The sequence below is a fragment of the Tyto alba genome, unplaced genomic scaffold (genome assembly GCF_018691265.1).
Source record: "Tyto alba isolate M040663 unplaced genomic scaffold, T.alba_DEE_v4.0 Super-Scaffold_1000006, whole genome shotgun sequence".
NCBI classification, from domain to species: Eukaryota; Metazoa; Chordata; class Aves; order Strigiformes; family Tytonidae; genus Tyto; species Tyto alba.
In genome coordinates, this window is record NW_024881272.1 from 9,756,912 (window position 1) to 9,775,639 (window position 18,728).

Here is an 18,728-nt window from a genome sequence, read left to right on the forward strand (position 1 = left end):
CCAATGAAATACTGATCTGCTGCTTACTGACCTTTTCTCTACACCCTCTCTCTTATCTGTGGCATTTATTGTGGGTTACTGTGTGAGTTCACTAGTTGCTTCTCTATCAAATGGTAGTGGTCAAGGTCCAGCTTCACACTTTTGTCTCCCATTATTTCCCTTTTTATTCTTTAGATCAGTAGCACCATTCATACTGTTCATACTTTTCTTCTGTACTCTACTTGCTCCATAATTCCTGTATTTATAATAATGCAACAAAAACATTGACTGCACAAGCACGGAGGTCCCTCTGTCAATTATTATGTGATTTATATTGATCTATTCCAGCTGAAGTTTTGGACTAATATTTTAAATGTACAAAATATGTGTATCAAGCTAATAGAGCAGATTGTAGATGGTCTGTGAAGGTGTATATATAGCACAGAGAATATCACTGAGAGAAACTTCTGAATCTCACTTGCTGAGGACCAACAATAGTGAAAATCAGAAGCCCATAAATTCAGAAGGTACTGATCTCTCTCTGATGTTGAGGCACGGTGGGATACACAATTTCATCAAGTGTTCTGAATACTGGTAAAACAGTTAGAAAAAGGAAAGCTTCCTTATTTTACAATAAGCCACACAGCAAACACTGCCCTAAAACCTGGGTTAGAAACAAAGAATGGTCTGTGGAGTAAAATTAAATTTAGATTTTTTAGAAATACCTTTGCTCCACAGAATCCCCAATCATATGTGCTGTCTCTGCAGATCTACAGCCAGCATGGATGTACGCACCCTGCAGGATCTCTAGCACATGGCTCACATGGCTGCCAAAGACAGAACCCTAACAAAAATCAGTCACTTCAGTGGCAACATGATTAAGTTGATACAAAGCACCTACCAAGAGAAGTCCAGACCCTGTGTTTGCAGTAATAGTAGGCCAGTTTCACTATTTAGGAGCTCTAATTTCACCTAGTTGTTGTGCTTTCTCTCTATTACTATTACAGGTCAAATTGAGCCAGTTTACAATGCACATATAAACACATGTAAAGAATAGAACACATCTGAGCATATTAGAACTAGATTTTAAAGACAAAATTTGGTTCTATTAAATGTATTTCAATATGAATGTGCTGTGTTTTTATTCTACAGCACATTGTGGTACATGTTATTTCTTGCAAACATAAAAATAGCATATGTGTGCATTGTGGCATTAAGGTCTGAGGAATTATCTGCAGTTTTGACAGCTTTTCAAAACTTAAGACAGTATAATTCAAATTTTAATTGGTTTGCAACGCAGTAGTTGTTTTGAAATCTTCTTCCTTCTTAATAAATCTCTAGCACAGCTCTCAGAGGCTTAAGGAAAAGTATTTGGCCTTTTCCTTATCCCCAGAATTTTCATGCATAGATGTACATCTGCATCAGTTGTCTCATCTCCAGACTAATTGTCTCATTTACATATTTCATGCTTTCTGCTTAGAATGCTCCATGGGACAGCCAAGATTTAAATCATGTGCTGTCCGATACAACTGGTTAAGGAGTGTATGTGTGTTTCATTTTTTTAATAGTATTATGAATTGCATGGTGCATTTAGTATTAACAGAATAACATATTATATAGTGTCTCACATAAAATATTATGTTAAAGAATTGTTGCGAAACCAACCTCTCAGAACTTAAAAAGTCCTAAAATTAAGGTTTCTGTGCTATCTTCCCTGATCACCTCTTCCAGTGTTACTCCCCCTGCATTTTGAGTCTTGAGTTAATAAACTCTTTTATTTTTCCAATTTCATTTAAGGTAATAGAAAGACCCTCATACATATGAGTTACATTTTGCAGATGTCATGCCGTAGAACTAAGACTGCTTACACTAAAACGGCACATAACTGATGGTGACCTAGTGATCAAGTGAAAATACAGCCAGTTCTCAACTGTGAATCAGTCACTTCTAATTAAAGATATAACTTTAGTTCCTTTCACGATCTGATTCTTAAGATTATAGTATAGTTGAAAATTGCCTCAGTATATACATTTCCATGTGAATTTGGGACCTTTGATACCTCCTAAATGCCTAGTACAAATGCCTCCTTAAAAAACTGTGACTGCTTGAGGTTTCCCAATAAGAGGGCATGCTGCTATTGTACCCCCTTAAGATTAGGCATTTTAGGACTTTGAGTAGAGGTAGGCTGCTTTCTCTAAGAGGTTCCTTCCAGGAATCATGTACTCCTAACTATACTGCAAGGTAGAAATCTTTGTAGTCTGCTCAGTGCAGACTGTGACTGTTACACGTTCTACTTTACAGGCTTCTGTTGAGTGAGCTGTTTTACATGCAGAGTGCAGAAATGTCATGGTTCACTAACAGCTGCTAGCCTACCTCCTTGTATAGCAAGATTAATTTGCTATAGGATGAACCAAATAAGCACCCTTGACAGGCAGGATGTGTGTCCTTTCAGTGGCTGAAATGAATAGTTATCCTAGTTAGGATTGACCTTTCAGTTCTACTGAGAGGCAGCTTAGTATTGTTCCTTCATTTGAGGATAGATATTGCTACTCTTCCTCTGCTAAGTACTGCTGAAGAATAGCAGAATATGGCCTGTAATAAAGTGTAGACCTCCACAGAGATGGTAGATGATCCTTTGTGGTCCTTTTCTCCCCTGAGCTGTACCATCAGTCATTTTATGTTTGATCTTTATACTTTACCATTGATCCATAAAAAGTAGTTTGATGATAAGCAAGCAGACAGATTTCTGAAGACCACCTGTCTGCAGACATCATGCATGGATTGCTGTCCTTTAAAAGAAAACCCATCTGAACAGCTTCTAATATGGAAATCTTCTCACATTCACATAAAAGGCTGAGATCTATATGTACAACTATGAAATCAATAGGCAGTCCCTGAAGCCACTGCACATAAGAGGCCAACTGTTATAATGTATATTTGTCTGCACCTCTGAAAAAAGTATTCTTCTCAAAACAGCATCAGTCTGTCTCAATAACAGAGGTAATTAAAAAAAAAAAAAAAAGAAAAAAGAAAAAGACAAACCAAAAAATCCCCCAAAACAAACACCACCCAAATCCCCAAAACAAAACAGAAAAACATTTTGCAACACGTAGCTCATCAAAATCTTGAGAATTATTTTCCTTTACTTGTCAACACTGTGTAATGCTTTCTACTGCCTGTGATAACAGGGCACTCAACTGCTCTTTAGTGCACTCTTAGATTCAAGGTGTGTAGAACTTAATTATTTCATAGTGCTAGTTTATGGTACCTTCACATACAATAGCTCTTTCATGTTTAAAAAAAAAAAAAAGTGTTGAAACACAAACACTAAATATTTCACAACCATAAAATTAGAATCAATGAGTTAGTAAAATAACTAAACAATGTTTAGTAGCTCAGCTATTGAAATCAGTATGTCCATGCCCTTCCATGTACATAAGAGCTCATGATATGCTCATCCCCAACCAACTGAAACTATAAATACATTAAACTCAAAATCAGCTAATTATAATCTAGGGTATATTTTCTTTTAACATATGTAGGACCTTAACAGCTACAATATGCATTACTTATGATATTCATTCTATTTCAGTAATTCTGCAGCAGCCCTGTTATCTCCATCTACTTTTTAACCTCACAGTTGCCTTATTCAGACTTTTTATGTGCTCAGTCTTTTCTGTCAAGACAGAATCAAGAGTTACCAGGGCCTAATGGCTTTGACTTTAAATGTCTAACTGTTTAATTACAGTTTCCTAGACATTTACACTGTTCCGTATGTGTATTTGGCAGCTCTACATCTAGTAACAGCAGTGAAAGGGTATTTATTTTTAGACCAAATTTTGTAGAATTCAGTATTTGGACCTGTGAAAAGCTCTCTCTGTCCATAAAATCCCATCTCCATGTTTTAATTGTTGGGTTTTAGTTATAAAAATAATTCTACTTTCCATAACGCATTTTACCCTTAAGGGAGTATGTGCCTAATAGACAAAGGATTTTAGACATTATTATGTTCAAATCTTAAATGCAAATATAAATACTTTTAAAATTGTCTGATGTTTCTTTGAACGCTTTGTGAAACATGCTAGGTCTTCCTCTGTAGTCCTAGGCATACTGGAAATAATATTCCTGAAACAGAAGGCTTCTAAACAGCACAGCAATTGCTTTTCTTCTTTTTTTCTTCAATCAGGTGGTGAAATCCCCAGATCCTTAATTAATTCTTGATTATATTCAGATGTAATTTCCACTTAAATCAGTGGAAACTAAGTCTGGGGAAGGGTGTTAAAGTTTGGTCTGACACTGTCCCTCTCCCAAAGGAGGCAGACAGTAAATCCATATTGTTTCTGAAAGGGCCAATTCAAAATTACTTAAAACTAGTTTATTTCTATTTTCTTAGAAGTTAATAGTAAATCTTGTATTGATTTTAATGGGAATAATTAGGTTAGTTCTGAAATTCTGAGAATGTAGAGTGACTAGCCTCTGTAATATAAGTTCATATCTTCAAAAAGAAGCACAAAATGCATTGTGAAGTCTTCCAAATGCAGTGATTCCTGAAGCTGGATCCAGCTAGCTCCTGTTAAAGTTCAGTAACCCACAGCTTTGTTGTAATTGGTACAAACTTGCCCTGAAGTGAATGTAAAGAATATGGTTTTAGATTAGATCCTGAGCTGCTATGCTCTGATAGTTTAGAAGCAAATTATAATCGTTCCTATTTTAAAAGTGCATATTCTTATATTTCTGAGCAACTGAGTAAAATTACATTGCTTGTAAGATGAGCTATCTAAAATAGGTGCTGCAATACCATAGTAATAATGAGTTTGGTAAAAATGCTTAGACTTAACGTGATCTTGCGGACAAAAAATGTGGCATAAGGCTGATTTATAAAACTGCCACGTTAATTGAAACTATTTGTAGCTTGTCAAATATTAAGTTGCTCAAATCAATTCTTTGTAATTGAATTTCAGAGAAATTACCTTAGTCTGTTGTAGTAATGAATTTAGTAGATTGCATGTTTTGTGTATTTTCTTCAAATCAAAGTTAAGCAAATACACGGCTAAGTCTTTTGACAAATTTTGCTTTTTTTTTAATATCTTAAAAAATTAAAAAGTCAAATTTCTTTCATATTTGCATTGCACTTAAAATTAATTTAAAGCTGAAGCAAGCTTGAGAAAACCCACGTGATCAGAAACAAATTTTGTGGCATGGTGTGTATTGTCATGTTCATTCTGAAAATGAAATTACTCTGCCTGATAATGGTTTTCTGCTATTTGCTCAGAGTTTTTTTAAATTGTATTTACTCTATTTTTCCAGTCTTAAATGAATCCACACATTTATTTTGTACCTGACATACAGAACTTTTATAATAGAAAGAAAACCCAGTTTTATCCCTATCCTACGAGACAATCTTCAGTAAATTTCATTATAACAGTATGGCAAAAATTATCATTACTCATGGGCCTGTGCTCAATAAAGATCTGCCTGTGCAGTGCACAGGTGACTTTTAAAAAGCTCTTAGGATTCTAATACTTATCAATATCCTAACTTGCTATTAATTCATAAATATACCTTTGCCTATGATACTTGTTTCTCAAACATGCATAAAACGTTGCTTCTAGGCGTGTATATGAGCATCTTCACTTCTCTATGATGCCTATGAAAACTGTGTTTGTGAGATCTGTAGCTTTTTAAGATGTCCCTAGGGTTCCTGTAATGAGTTTGCCTCTGTTATTATGTCTGTTGCAGAGCCAAAGTATGGCAAAGAAATTTCAGACGTCTGCTGTGAAAAGCATATCAGTGTCTGGATTAAAGGAGCTTTATGCAGCATATGAAGTTGTACTGCAGTACAGCATCTTTTAAATAAAAGTAAACTGAAAGGAAAAGGATAGGCATTGAGGAACTTGAAATTTTTTCCCAGTGTAACATGCTACTACCCTATAAAAGGTATTGTGTTATCTGTAACATGGTCCCTCACTACTAATGTTTTTTGTTAACATTAATGAGAACGATATTATTATCAGATATAATGCTTATTATTACATGATTCATTATGCAATATGGAGCTTTAGTTATAAAATCTAATCTTGTTCAAATATGACTATATCTAGAATACCATTGATACCACTAGACAGAAAGAAAACAGCACACCTCTAAATCAGTAATTCATGTGAACTAAGAAAGGACAAAAGGTAGTTGAAGTTGATGTTTAGTTGTCTGGGTAATGAAGTGGCACAAGCTCCTCCTCAGTGCTACCCCTGAGAGGAACTGTAGGCCTTTGTCCTTAAACAGCTGTCCTGCACACACATGAGGCACATTTGGGTCCTTCTCCAAGTCTCTAAAGGTATCGCAGATATCATCCAGGACACTGTTCTGTCCCTAACTGTATCACGGGTGACATCTGTGGTCTGGGAGCCTTGAAAAAAACCCTTTATTTTGTATCTTTGTTAGTTTAAATCACACAAGGAAGATCAATAGTACTGGGTTTGTAACAGTTGGTTCAAATCTTTACTGCTGAACACTGGTATAGGATTCAGTTTTGGAGTATTTCTTAATAGTGGTCGGTGTTCTACTGAATAGATACAATTTGCTTGCTCATCAGATTACAGAATCGTCAAGTTGTTGTATGCAAAGTTGTTAGTCTTTGTAAGCATTTGTTAGAAGCTGTAGCCCTATATTTTGTAGCAATATTTTTCTAATTGTACTCTTGCCTGCGTATCCATGAAAGATACAAATATCTGTAATGTAAATAAAACATGCATAAATAATAACTATGAGAAATAGAGGGGTGATAATGTAACTGCTGCTTCTTTAGTAACCTACAGTGCCCAAACAAAAATATTTTTCTTCCTGGGTACAGCTGCTTAGTCAAATTATGGGACTTTTCTGCATTGTAAAACAAAATTAAGGGTTTTGTAGTGCTTATTCCCAAGTGGTAAGTGCAAGAGCCTCTTGTGAGAGACAGTGAGAAGGGGAAGACAGGGACAGAGGGCCAGGGATTTAAAGTCCTCAGGCGGTATTAAAAAGGCAAACAGGAAAGCTCTGATAAAACAAAAACTTTCACTGCTGCTTTGAGACTGTTTTGAAAAACTTTGCTGTCACCTGAGTGGAATTCAAATAACGTGGAAATAGAACTTTTCAGGGTTTAATATTTCATGTGGAGTTACCTCTCTACTTCATTTTGAAGTACAGACTATAGAATCATTGAAATATTAGGAAATGTACATCTAGATTTATTCAAAGATTTATTTCAAAAACTATCAAAATAATTTTAGATCAGATGAAAATTTATGTGTGTGTAAGTAAATAGCATTACTGAACTTTATATTGATGTGTTTTTTTTCTGTAGGTCTATTATTCCTTCCTGTATATATGATTAAACATGTAATCAGTTATGTTTTTGCCAAGTGAACGTGTGTTTTACATGCATTCTTCCAGGCAATTTAGGCAATAGTTAACATTTCTTATTCACTTCATTGCAGGAAAAATGGGCTGAATGGCGAATCTAAAAATGCTAAGCAGGATGTTGGATTGAAGTAAGTGCCTTAAACAGATACTTAATGAACTAGCAAGATTAGGTAGTAACAACAACATACTTGGTAGCAGTGGTGCTTTCCCAAGGGTTGTAGTACCTGTTTAGATCACTGAGTGAACGCAGGAGCACGTTAATGCACAGTGCTGTTACCATGTACCCACGGTAGCTCAGTCTATTCTGCCTCTGAACGATTTCTGCATGCAAGAGTCTTTCCAGTTCAATAGGGAACTGTAGTTTGCAACATAAACGAAGGACTGAAACTTCAATGGGAAAACCATTTGACAAACAAAAGGAAATAATTGCTTTTAATAGCAATAAATAATAATAAGGTACTTAATAAAATGTAGTTCAGTATCATTTTTTTTTTGAGCAGGGCACGAGTGGCCAGTTCGGAGGGACAGTCTGGCCAGTATGTGTCACTGGTGTAGGCAATACTACATGTTTTCTACACCATATTCAACAAGGGAAAAAATGCCTTTTAGAAGGAAATGTTGCTATTCAGAATTCTGCAAACTGTCAACCTCAGCTAGCTCTAAGTAATTATCACTGTCCCACAGAGAACACGAGATCTGTGATGCAGCAGTAGAAACTGGGAGATAAGATGATGATGTGCACTTGATTCGATAGACTAACCTGTACAGAGTTTCTAAAAGAAGGGTCAAACAGCTGTTTCTTTATAGATCATCATACTACATCAAGTGCTGTAGAAATAACTTTTACATTTTTATCCTTCACTTCTCACAGTACTGCTTACAGAAAATTCTAGAAAAACAAAACCCAAGTGTTTCTCACTGGCTATACATTTATCAGAAATCCCTATTGCGCAGTTAGATTTTATAATAATAATAATTATTCAACATGAGATTTTTTCCTCATCTGTTTTTCAGGTTTCTGTATTAGACTAAATTGTGATGTTACATGTCACAAGTGACTGAATTCACTGACAATTTATCTCTGAAAGCAGGATAATGGGAGTTACAAATGTACTGAACAATGACATTGTTAAAGGGAGGAACAAAGTATTTTATAGCATCATTTTTTTGAGATTAAAATTCTGGAACAGAAAGCGTTACACTGTAAATTAAAAAACTATAATCAGGGTAGGAACTGGTATTCAGTGAAGTAATTTGGCTTGCTTTTTTTTTTTTTTCTGTGGAGAAAGTAATCTGAAACGTGATTTAAAGACAACTATTAGGCAATTTCAGTTACATTACAGAATGTCCCACCTTCAACTCAGAACCCAAATGCATTTAATTACTGCAAATTTACTATAGTAGAAAATAGTGATTAAAGGAAGGTAGTATGTGTTAATGTGTAGTCATTAAGATTTATGAAAACTGAAGTAGATGGCTTCAGATTAGACAAGAGTTCTATTTCATAAAATGTTTTTTACACTTATTTTTACCATGACAATCAGCTGATATGTCAGTGGTCTGCAGTCTATCTGAAGAGAGAAACGCACAGATGGAACTGCAGTATGAGTTTCACAGAAATGATATTCAGATTTGACAGTGTCCTCATCAAACAGTATTCTAGGAAGCTTAAAAAAACCCCTGAAGTTGCTGAATACTAATGGCCCTAATTTCTGAATTCTCCTTTTAAATTCTCTTTTAAAAAAATATGTCTCTAAATGCTGTAAAGATAGATGGACTGTACTAATATATTTCTTAATTGTTAGTATATTCTGTCATAGTGTATTGACCACCCCCTGTCTCAGGTCAGGCCTCCATTGGGGTCTTTAATAATCTTTATTGGTGAGGGTGTTTGTATCCCCATGAAGCTAGTTTTGAGGTCAGCATTTATAAGGAAAGACTACTGAAGGAGGAATAAAAGTAATTATTTTTTCATCAAACCAACAATCTATTGAGTATGAATAAATAGTGGCTGAACATTGATCTACAGCTCATTAGGAGAAAGGGAAAATAGGTGAATTAAAAATTTGATAGTTCAAAACTGTAGACTGCAATTTACTGTTCTAACTACCTTTCAAATCTAGATGGAAAGGAGATTACTTAATAGCTAGAAATAGTTCTTTCTGTCCATCTTGGGACTTCCTGCCAATGCTGCAAAGAGTGCAGTCCTTCAAACAAAATTGTATGTAATGGTTTTAATGCATTCTGTGTGGAACTTCACTTTAAACAGATTCTCCTCTTCAAAATATTTAAATAATATTCAGGGTGTTAATTTAAGTCTCTACTTAGGAAGAACCTTTTCAATGTAAATAGTCTTCACATCAGTGTTTGAGAAAACGAAATGTTTCACTGAATACTTATTAAAATATATGTTACATCTCTAGTTACTTGCTCAGGATTATACGCTATCTGTTAATTCCTGAAAAAAAAAGTTGACAGCATCCTTTTTTTCTACCACTGTGTGAGATTCAGTGTCAGATGTCACAAATGCTGATGCTGACTAAGAAAAAAGTAGAAAGATTATACTGAAGTCTAGATCTGGGATATCAAATGAGACTGAATGAACAAAAAATCATAATTATAAGCAATTAGAGATGAACTACAAAAGAGTAAACGGCAAAAAAAGAGCATTTCCATTTTATAGTGGAAGCAATTCATTTTACGGACTTGTTAATGTAGAATCAATTAATTTTAAAATCGTTTTATGACTAAGGGTTAAATTCGAAGCAAAACTATAGACTGAAGTAGTTGAGAACTCGCACATCTGGATCTCAAACATGACTCCAGATGTTTGGGATATGAGTATGGCTTAACTAATGTATATGTATGGAAAAAGACTCTGTTTTAATAATTGTTAAAGGACACAGCATAGTCATTGGAAGAAGAGGAAATTATGACCAGTCTTAAGAGAAACAAATTAAATAGCTTCAATTAAACTTTCTTCTCAATTGATTTACTATAGTTCTTATTGCTTTTTTTTCAGACAACACAAAATTTGCAAGTAATACTGCTTTGTGAAATTAAGGGCTTGAGTAAAATGCATCCTGTATTGATGACAGAAGAGTAAAAACTGAAGGACTTCCAGGCCAGACCCCCAAACTATAAAGATCTATGTCCTTAAGGTTGACAAAACTTCTGTACCACTGTTGTGGCTGGTCCACAACCGATTCCAATCTGCGCTCCCCCAAAGTAACAAATAAGAGCTATTTCAAGGTAGCTCTGCTTACTGCCAGGGCTGAGATGTGAGATTTGTTACTGGAAGCATAGGCCCTGACATGCAATGTAGAGGAGTAATTCTGTTTTACACTGTACATAGCTGGCCAGTAAGGGGAGGTGGGTCTCACTCCTACAGCAAATGATTTCCTGGCATAAAATATGTAGAAGTCTTAGTCTCATCACTTCCACATCCTATACTCAAGGCCTAAACCTACCAAATCAAGCCTACCATGGGTTTTTTCAGTGCTTAAACCAATAACCAGTCATTAACTTGTTTCTAGGTCTAGATAAGCCCTTGTGTTGTGACTAGCAATTATAACAAAGTGAACTCTGGAGTTAAGGGCACAGTGTTTTCAGAAAAAAACATCATGATGGTAATATGATAAAATGTCTTTTTATCCATAAGAATTATTGGTGCAAGAAATGCTGCTGTTCACTGGTGGATTTAGTTTGCAAACCTTAGCCTTTGTCTCTTCTGTGATTACAAGTACATTGTTTGGTCTAGAGCTGAGGAGGGACTGCTAATGGCTTCTTGGCTGAACTTTCTGCACTTACAATTGTTTTTGTTGATGACTGTTCATTAAATGGTAGAAGACATAGTGAATGAAAAACAAAACCACAATTCTATGGCTCTAGAATAAGTTTTTAGGCAGTTTGGAGTCACATCCCAATAGGTCTTTCTGATTACTTAGCTTGCTAGAAGTGAAACCGAAAAGAAATTCATGTAGAATTTTCTTTTTCTCAAGTGCAAAACAAGCACTTCCAAAAACAAGGGCTATTTCCAAGAAATATAAGGATGTTGTATAAGCAATATATTTTGTTGTGTAATGTTATTGGCAATAAATAAAAATACTGTATAAACAGTTATCCTAAATTGAAAACACAGAGGTAAGAGATCTCTGATGAAAAAACATTGGATTAGTGGTACAGATTGCCCAAATAAGTATTTGGCTTTGTTGAAACAAAACTTCTCATAAGACCTGTAAGTAGTAAAAATAATTTTTGTTCTCAGAGTAAAATTACTACCGCTGCATATGTGTCATGTAGCCATGATAAGCTTTGAACAGACTTTTACCCTGTATTATGCTATGTCCATTTGCATTCACCATTTGCGTTTGTTTCTACAGGACTAGAGACTATGGTTCAAAATTCTTTTGAACAGATAGCATTCTATAAAATATTTAAATGCTATTACGCAGAATGTGGAAAAAAACAGGAAATAAATATTTCGTGAAATTTTGTACTTTAAGATGAGCTTGGAATTCTTTGTGGTTGGATTTTTTTTCTCAAAAGGACGATTATCTCTCAAATCTTTTCACATGAATCATAGCAGTTGTCATCTGGATACACCATTTCCATGAGCTTTTGATCAGGTCTGTGAATATTCTCAGCCTATCTTCAGTTCAGATGTCATGTATTACTGAGAACCTGTCCAGGCAGATACTGCCACTGCATATTTGTTTTAAAATGTGATGTTTTAAGAGGAAAGATTTTTTTTTTTCTTTTCTTTGGTCTATAAAGTGATGGGTGTTTCTGTTCAGGTGTGTCATCTCAGTTATGCTTTGCTTAAACAGTACTGGCAGTTTGAAGTTTACACTTACTAAATGCCTAATATTTTTCCTTTTTCATTAGTAAGAAAGAGACAGGAGCACAAAATAAGGTCAGTCTGTATTTGACAATAAAAAGTATATTACAGATTATTTTTTTCATCATTTGGCTCCCTTTGCTTATAGAGTTCTGGACTGCTGGGAGTTTACGGAATACTTTTATCTATTAGAACTGTTATCGCCAGTGATGATCTTTGCTTTCTTAAATATTTCCCAGGTCCTGGTATAATTTTATTTTTTTTTTCTGGGGAACCTTTGTAAAATGGTTTAAGCAAACTAGCAGTCTCTGAAGAATTTTATATTTGATGTTTCTAATTTTCTTTTTGCTACTTACATCTTTCTTAAAAGAATCAGATGCTGAGACAGTGTCTTGTATTATTCTGCCAAACTTCAATTTGCCATTGAAAACATGAGTACAGTATTGACTACTGTAAATGTATTGACATTTAGCTGAGCTTTATCATGCAGATATCTAAATTTGGGTGTCTAGACATAGGGAGAAACATCGTATATACTTCATTATGTTTTGGCACTCTTTACAAGGCATCTGTTTTTACCTGTTCTTTATGCAGGATATCGGTTAGACTCATGTTATGGCTTATCTTCTATGCTTGTTATTATGTCTTTATATATGCAACAGAAACCAAAAACCTAGTGACTTTAGTAGTCTTCTCTTTGGCGATAACTGTTGGTGTAAACCAAATATGTATATATTACATACACATAAGCCCCTAGAAGAAATGAAGTGTTGTACATCAGTAACTGGAAGCCAACTCTGAAATATGAGAAGAAATATCTGGTACTGATATATAATTGTTCTCTGAAATGTAGAGAGAAGAGAAATGAGGATGTTTTTTGGCTCCATATGAAAAAAGATTAAATAAAGTAGGAATCTTCAGCATGGAACAGAACTGACTGAGGGGTCACAAGAGTGTAATTAAGATGTGGAACAGTTTTCCACAAGATATTAGGGATGCTGAAAGTTCCACAGAAGGATGGTGGCTGGGAGAGCACTGGATGCTGGCCCATGGTCATATGCTGTTGATCATTGCTAGAGACAGAATAATTGGTCTAGAAAGTTCTTAGGGAGTCACAGAAGTCATTCTCAGGTTTTTAAAAAAGGATCACTAATGCAAAAAATTACTCCCCCCAAAATCACACCTCACCAAAAAAAAAAAAAAAGCCCCCAAAACCCAGCAGCAGAAAAATTTGACACACTTTTGGATCTGTTACAGAATCAAGTAGTATGTGGACATCATGACCAGATTGATTTATATATTCTAGGAAACATTGGGCAGAAAAGTCACAAAGACAAATGCATTGCTCTAAAAAATTTTCCAACCATTCAAAGTACTTCTGTCTTGAGATACTGAAATGCAAGAAATCTGAAGTACGCTGTTGAATTTTGCAGGTTTTATACATCTGTGCCCCAAGCCGCTCCCACTGCTAAATGTGTATAATATGTGAAACATATTTCTTAGAGAAATTGATGTATCTTGAAAACAACCCATTTGATTATTTAATGTTACAAATCCCTAAAGATACCGCTGCTGTCTGTAGCATTCTAATTTTCTCCAGACATAATGGTCACATGATTGAAATTTTCAAGTTTGAGGTTTAATCTTGTGTACACTCACTGCATACATGGACATGACCACCTGAAACTCATTGTGGAAAGTGATGAGGAAGTTCTTACTGAGAAGAATATGCTCAAGAATACGATACTCTGTGTATTAAGTATCAATGAGGCTAACAGCGTAGTCAAAAGAATTCATTAATGTGTTTCCTGATCTTGCCATGATCTTTAAAAGGCAGAGTTAGTGTGCTTCAGACGAGATATTTTTCCCCACTGGGAAATGCTTATAGTTAATCACAGGTAAGCAATTAAGTACTGCAGTAAAACACTGAAAAAAAACATACTCATCATACAAACACCATGTTTTTATCAACATACTGCTAAATAGTTGCAGATAGTTAAAGCTATCATGTTTTACTGAGTGTTATTTTATGATTGAGCTAATTTCAGTGAAATTTATATGATTAAGTTTCTGCCTTTCAAGAAATAACAAGATTGTGGATTGTTGAAGTTTTTTCAAAATCATGCCCAGTTTTCCAAATGCTTTAGTTAGTGACAATAAGTAATGATGATTTTGGTTATGTTTATTAACATAAATATACAATTACTCTACTCTTAAGATAATGAAGGACCACATATAACTGAAGCAATAATTTATATGGATTTAAAAGTACCAAATTACAAAATGTTGGTTGATAAAAATTCTGAAAGCAGAAAATGAAGTGACAAACATGCATATAAACCCAAGAAAATTCAGTCTACTGCAGTATCAAGTACCACGGAACTCCTGAAACAAAGAAACAGTTCCATAAAATAGTGAATCCTGCTCGATGTGCACTGAGAAGTCAGACTCTTTTTTTAAACTGATTTGCAGTCTTTTTAATAATACTTATTTCTGGCTTGGGAACAGAACCTGTAGTGAGCAACTGAGAGGTAGCATCTGTCATCTGAATAGGTTCTGAACCTGGAGGCTGGTCTGTCACTTGGAGAAAATGCAGCTCCACAAGAAAGAACCAGAATTGTTTTAGATTCACCCATTTTACTCCCTTGATGGAAAATTGAGGTCTTCAGTTTGAAAAGTGTGAAGAGTGTTTCATAGCCCACATCTAACAAGTACCTCTATTATTAGTTTAATAATTCCAGTAATCACTTGTATATATGAATATGCATTGCAATTATTTTTGTGATCATATTTAAGAGCAAAGATGCATTATTCTCAAGACTATTGTAAAGGTATTCAGCACTTTGGAACAGTGGGAATGGATTAAATTGCTTATATGTTAAACAAGAATTATAAACTAACTTAGACAAATGAGAATAATAAAATATGAAGGAGAACTATTCATTCCCACATACTCTGAAAACTTAATTGTGAAGTCTACAGCTTGTGACTTCTGTATTTTATTCTTGCTTTGCTATTAAATTCATACATAGTGCCAATAGCTGCAGAGTATAATTTGGGAAAAAGCCTAAAAGCATTTCTACATTTAATGACACAGTAAAGCATAGTGTTATGCTGAACTGAAATCCAAAACTTCTTTTATGCCAGCTATACAGGTTTTTCCTATGCATATTTGGTAAGAAAGGTACCTTGAAAGCATACAGTCTGAAATTCAGCTGGGGTTTTGCCTCTCTTAAACTTAGTCAAGTTCCTTAAGAAAATGGATGTCTACTACTACTCAGCACCAAAGTCTATTTCTAATGATAATATTAGTAATTACACAACATGAAAGACAATGAAAAAGCCTTGAAATCTAGACAAAAATTACTAAAAACCATTTATCCAATTAATAGTCTTCCATCTGGTAACTTCCTTGCTTAACTTGGGAGCTGTATAATGTAGTATAGCCAAGAAGCGCTTAAATAATCCAATACAGAAAAAAGTTTCAATAAAACACGTGGAAACATCATGGAGTTTCAATGCAACAGGCTAAAAACATGTGTTCACTCCTGCTTTTCCTGACTGTGGGTCAGTGGCTTATAAAAGCAGGACAATGTGCTTACAGGTGAACATCTGGCACTGCCCTTGGAACAGTTTCCAGCTGAATGTCTGCTGGCCAGAAGTGATTTATGTGGCCCACTGATTATCTGACAAAATAAGAAGTAATTTCCTGTCTGGGAGAAACATCTCTCTCCAAAAGTACACTACTCTTGGCTGTAGCGATAGGTAAATCAAAGAGGAAAATTTTTTTCCACTTAAAGATACTTAAGTAGAAAGGCAGATTTTGGAGAAGAGTCATCTGGTTCAGGCAAGAGTCAAGAGAAAAAGTGTAGTGAGCACATTCTTAGTGAAGATATTTATTTCTGTCATCCAGAATGGGGAGCAGATTGCTTTTTCAAGCTCAAACTCCTTCTTTATTAGCTATTGGTAACTCAGGAATGGAAACAGCTGAAATATAATTCACTCTACAAATTAAATAATGATTCCTTTTCTTGTAGCTTAATGCTTTTGTGTACCGAGATTTCAACTTTGGTGCCCAGTGAATGAAAACTATCGTCATGAATTATGTCCCTTTGTAAACAAGGTTTGTCAAGACAGCCTAAGTAATAGACAATATACAACGTGGAAGAGAGTACTGTTTTCATTGTATTTAGAGATATTCTTAAGTGTTCTATTCGGTGTAACTCTTTCCATTCTGCTCACCATGAAGATCACCCCAGATCTCCATAACACCTCCAAAATCTTCAGTTACATAAAATATTTCAGCCCTAAAAAATAAAAATACATGTTTAAGGTAAAGAGGAGAGAAACTAAGCTTTCATTAATTTATAGAGCCTCCACAATGACAGTAAATTGAGCAAGAAATGTAGGTAGTCAAATCTTAAGACATAGGAAGACAAACTGATTCTGCAGCTAGGCTTGTTTGACCTGGGGAAAGTTCCTTTAAATTCAGACCTAGTAATTGTGTGATCTTTATCATACAAGCCAACTCCAACCAGGTGGTGAGAGAATTTGATGTGCAGCCTTAGCAGTTCTTATTTACTCACTTAAAGCTTCTCATAGAAACATATAATTATACAGTTTAACTTTTCGTGGTTGCAGAGAAGAGTTTGGTAATATAATCTTAGGCCTAAAGGTACATGAGATGACTCTTACCTGTGCTATTTTAAAACCAGCCTCATGATAAATGTATTTGCAGTTTTAGAAAGCTTTGGGGAAACGGACTTGGCATTTTTGACTGTCACATCTTAGAAACCTCTGACTACACACCTGTGACTTTCATTGCTGTTAATGATTTGCACATCTCACCAATGTAACAATGAAACACTTATTTACAACATAGTGCAGTATGTCTAATAAGAGAAAAAAAAAATCTTAATATCATAGGAATTTAGTCAAGAGTTTTTTATAAAGAATTGAGTTTTTCACTAACGGGTCCAGCTGTCTAATCACTTATGCTTAAGCCTAATTAGTATATTAACCAAGAAGCCAAGTATCTTAGACATGTCTTAATTATAAAGTAAATGATGTCTCTTGTAACTTTTCCTGTAAACCATGTTTGTAATAGACTCTAAGCTTTGTTTGTCAAAATATAGCGTGAATCAGACAATAATAATGCTTATTTTCAGAATGAATAGTCTATGTTATGGTACAGGTAGGCCAACTTACTAAAGAGAAAATGTTACTGGGAAGAAAATATTAATCTGTTTATCTGGGGAGCAATAAGTAACCTGCTATCCAGTTACTGCATTGATATGGTAGTGTGACCCCAAGAGAATTATTGCCTGCCTTCATCTGTTTTGAAGAAGCAGGTAATTTAAACAATCCTAATGATAAATGCCAGCACAATTTTATTGTGTTCTTATAGCAAAGTGCCCCTACTGCTGATTTTTGTAATATAGAAAATCTGTCAATAAGTGCAAAACATTAGCAGAATTGAGTGCTGACAGTTATAGGAAAACAAATTTAAAATTGCATTGTAGCTGTAAAGTAGATCATGGCAAAAGATCCGTGCATGTATTTATTTTTCTATTTGTTTATGTATCCTTTCAGTGGGAGACAAAACAATATTGCAGTTCATTCTTATTAGCAGTTGCAGCTTAGTTCTTGAATTGTATATTTTCCTTTCTTTCGCTTCTTTTTGAAATGAGTAAGTTTAAATTATTTGAATAAAGAATATAAAGAACTTTGCAAATTAAGCAAAACAAACAAGAAAAATTACCAGGTAATCAAAAAGGCATTTTGATGTGAGATGATAACGGCTTCTTATTTGGAATGCTATTAGATCAGCTGTCTTTAAGAGTATACTTACAGATTTTACAAATTAAATTATTTAAAATTAGTAATGATATTTAATTAACTGCATTGAGGCATGAGAATGAGGCAGCACATTATTTCTCAAAAACACCCACATTTTTAAGCTGTTTAGAGTCTTAATGCTCATATAATGTACTAAAACCCTGTTACCTTCATTTTATTATCTTGTAGAAATGTTGAATTGGAACATCCAGTCATAATCATTATTCATTCAAATTGATCATAGCTTTGAAATTTGTGCTGTGAAAGTAATCACATCATAAGAAAGACAGACAAAAAATTAGGTCATTTCAATAAAAGGGAAATTATCATACAACTAGAACACATTCATATCTCTTCTTGTATACAGCCTTTCAGGCAAAGTTGCATATATAGCATTTTCACATTCACTTGAATGTTTTAAGTTTTAATGAATTATGAATTATATTATTAGCTGCTATTGCCTTGCACAGCACTTTGAAATATGTTTCTAATTACAGTGACCTGTGACAGTTCTCATTAGTTTGCCACTCTGAGTACTCTCTTGAAATTAGGAATGTGACAGGGTTCAAATAAATATTAGTAAGTCACAATAGAAAGTATTTGTTGTCATAATGACATAAAATAATCTTTTCTAAATGAATAATTTATTTCTGATAAAAGTGCAGGAAGATAG

General features: G+C 34.5%; 1 long non-coding RNA gene across 1 annotated transcript in view; it reads left to right on the forward strand.

The window, feature by feature from the left end:
- The window catches only part of LOC116963105, a 182,836-nt gene that overhangs the window by 92,775 nt on the left and 71,333 nt on the right, over positions 1-18,728 (forward strand). The window contains exon 3 of the long non-coding RNA XR_004407951.2: positions 7,452-7,505. This is a non-coding gene — a long non-coding RNA (uncharacterized LOC116963105). The remainder of the gene's footprint in view (positions 1-7,451; positions 7,506-18,728) is intronic.